Source organism: Austrofundulus limnaeus, unplaced genomic scaffold (genome assembly GCF_001266775.1).
Source record: "Austrofundulus limnaeus strain Quisiro unplaced genomic scaffold, Austrofundulus_limnaeus-1.0 Scaffold410, whole genome shotgun sequence".
Taxonomy (NCBI): Eukaryota; Metazoa; Chordata; class Actinopteri; order Cyprinodontiformes; family Rivulidae; genus Austrofundulus; species Austrofundulus limnaeus.
The window spans coordinates 245,087-248,766 of record NW_013952812.1 but is presented as its reverse complement, the minus strand read 5'-3'; positions in this window follow the sequence as shown (position 1 = coordinate 248,766).

Genomic DNA, 3,680 nt, shown 5'->3' with positions numbered 1-3,680 from the left:
ATTCCAGTGAAATATATTTATGTTTGTGGTTGTAATGTGACAAAATATGGAAAAGTTCAAGGGGTATGAATACTTTTGCAAACCACTGTAGCTATTTCTTGCTTGAGATTGAAGTGTAAAAAAAAAGATTGAAGTGTCTGCGTGCATCTGCGTTTTATCGAAATACAAAAATCACAGCACCAGATCGTGACCTGCCATGGCAACTACAGTGGATTCAATAAGCACAGCAAACATCTATCTACAGCCGGCATCGAGGAAAAACACTAACATTTCCAGGGATCCCTGACGTGTAAACAGGGCCAAAGACTGTAACCAGATGATTGAGAAGATCTTATCTTCCTGATTGAATGAATGATTGCCAGCAGTAGATCCTCACACCCCCTGCTTTCCTGCCTGTATAGAGTGTGTTTTTTTTACCTTGGCTAAGCATTAAGTGAGATTACTCAGTATGACCTCTCTGCCAGTTGTGCTTCAAGCAGCCGTTAGACAGTTATCAGGGCAGAGAGTGTGAAATTATCTCTCACCGCGGTGAGTGTCCACTCCCTCTGTCTCATGCTCCACTGAAGCATCTAATTATCACTTTACTGATGTCCCTGCAGGCCATCACACGGAAACAGCAACAACATGGGGACATTGACAGGAAGAGGAAATTTAGACATATACTTCTGTTTACCACAACATACATTTAATACCATTATTATTAACTCTGTTATTACTTGTAATGGTTTTGATGATTAGATATGGCCGAGCTGTGTCCTTATGTAGCATCAAGGGTGAAAAAGAAACTTAAATAGCAATAAAGATTGACCGTAACTTATCTAAAAAAAGTCACACATTCAGGGTACCTTTCCGTTCTTCATGCACACAATTTGACAAAATTACAGATTTGAATGAAGCGTTCAGAAAATCAGTGGCTGTATAACTAGTGATGAGCAAATCAATACTGAAATATTAATACCACAGATAGCACAACTTTATGCTTGAGTATCAATACTGAAATCAAAATTTGGATATTTTGATAATTCAGTCATTTTAAGTAATGTATATGATCAAGAACACTGTGGAAAGTAACACTATCAATTTTATCTAAATCATACACAGTTGGTGGGAACTACTTTTTCTATTACTACTACTTCTACTACAACTCCAAGGAACTACTTTTTCTTCTCACAAAGGAAATCGGTGGTATCGAACATCACTAAGATGACTGCTAAAGCCATGTGACATAACCCAAACACAAATATGGCTAAAACTCAAATCGTTTTATAGATACTGAGGAAAAGTCTGATGTAGCAGTACCCCAACTTTCTCAATATAAGAAGATGTTGGTCTAAAGCTGTGGAGTGGATGGTGGTGGCCAAATGCATTCAGTCAAGGAATGCTAGATCTTTCATTAAAGGTACAACGCAGTGAGGGTTTGCAGTAAAAAAGTTAAGTTTTTTAAAACAAAGTTTGCAATCATCACAAATGTCAAACATTTCAGTAGCATTCAGTAGGGTTTGTTCTAAGGTACACTCTGTGTTTTTTTATTCACTTATATCATGATAAAATATTAAGTCGTGATCTCGGTGAAAAAAGAAAAAAAATGTGCGAAAGCCAGTTTTACCCATGCTTTCTGAAGCCTGTCTGTAGGGCCGTGGTGGTGCAGGCTCAGGGTTCTTCATTTCCCCTAGCTTTGTGTCCTTTCACATCCTCCTCAAAATTCCTTCGAACAGCTCTGACAAGTGGCAGCGAAGCATTAACACAGACTTTTAATGCCCCAGAAAGCATCAGCCTCACACACGGCCAAGCGATAGAGACACCAAGAAGCCTTGAGGAACCAAAACGAATCATGAATTCAACCACGGTGAAACCACAAAGAAATATTTGTGGTGTTTTCTAGGCCTCGGCCTTCAGGTTTGTTAAAAAAATATTTAAAATAAAAAAATTTGAGAGAAAAATGCACACCTACACTTGACAGAAGTGACACGCAGCACAATGGTGTGAAACATCTGCCATCCCACACCTTGTCACTTCCCATTCCGCCCAGACAGCCCACAACTTTGAAATGTTTTCTGCCTTTTTTTTTAAAACTCACTGAAATGTAAAAAAAAAGGTATCTTGTGTTGCTAATGGCAACAGCATCCCTTTATCCAGTGATAATAAGGAGAAGGGTCAGGTGGGATCACAGCGACAAGACTTCTGCTTGCCATTAAACCGGCTGGAAGTAAAGGCCGAGATGTCCGCGGTGCACCATCTAAATATGAAAGCAGGGACTTTGACGAGTAAATTGCACCTGTTATAAGGAAGCAGTTAATTAGAGCGCAGCCTTGGCGGTATGCTTTAGATCCCACGTGTTTCTGTGCATCCACAGTTACCACAGAGACTGATGGTTGAATTCTATCTCTTTCTCTGTGTGACTCAGCAGCGGGTGGTTGCTGTGCGTAAGCCTCTTAACGCTTTACATATCATTTCATCCATTTGGCTTGTATAAGTCACTGCTCTTCCTGTTTGTGTTTGTCACAAAGATCTTCTGAGGACACGATTTGTGAAAAAAATAAGAAAACTTGCAGGGTATGAGTCAGTTTTGGTGAAGATAACTAAAAAAAAATAATACTAGAAAAAAAAGTTAGGAAGACAGTTTGTTTTAATCTGAAAATATAAACGTTTCTTTGAACATTGATGAAAACATAATCAGAAGCAATGTTACTTCCTTTTATGAGGAATTATCAGGTTTTGCATTTGGCATTTTGTTTTTAGTTCATTACTTACTGCAGAGATTAGAAATAGTTTGAATTCTCCAGCCTTTATAGTCACATGTTGGACATAGAGCTCCAGGCACCACTGGGGAAAAAAAGAAAATGGTAAATTATTTGAATGCATTAATAAGAGCAGCAACATGCTTCAGTGGGCTTTAAGATAACTAAAAGCAAGTTTAGGACCACTGGAGAGTTCAGGGCCCGTATTTATCAAACTTCTTAGAATTACTCTTAAGAATGCTGTGGAGTGGACTTGAGTGCAAAAAAATCTTAGTTAAAAGCTGAGAGTAAAAGTCATTTATCAAGCGTCTCAGTCTTATTTTAAGCGAAGAGTAGGAGTAATTCTAAAGTGTCAGTCTTAGAGATGATTTGCGACACCTGGCTGTGCCGCAAAACTGATCCTGGATGACGTCGTTAGAAAAACCCCCCAACATGAACCAATCACTGCCTCGGATTTCATGTTCACGAATATTGTTGGAGAAATATCAAGATAAGACTGTGAAAATGCTAAGTTCACTTTCAACACACTAATGTTGTCACCTTGTACTGATTGTCTGTAGAATTACATAAAATGCCCTCATTTGCATCATGAAAAAAGACGGAAATCTCACAATTTTTTTTAAGTCAAAAACTCAGCAGCTTGTTGTTTTATGTCTCAGAGCCTGAGGTGAGCTGCTCCCTTCTGTCTTCAGACAACTCCGGCTTTACACACAGACATACGCACACACAATGTGCACACAACCTGCTCTGTCATTACCAGCTTGGTCCGAGAGGACCCCCCTCGCGCTCCTTCATTGTATCATGTGATTGTTAATCTAAACGAAACGTTCAATCCCACCCTAATTTTCTTTCTTTCTTTCTTTCTTTCTTTCTTTCTTTCTTTCTTTCTTTCTTTCTTTCTTTCTTTCTTTCTTTCTTTCTTTCTTTCTTTCTTTCTTTCTT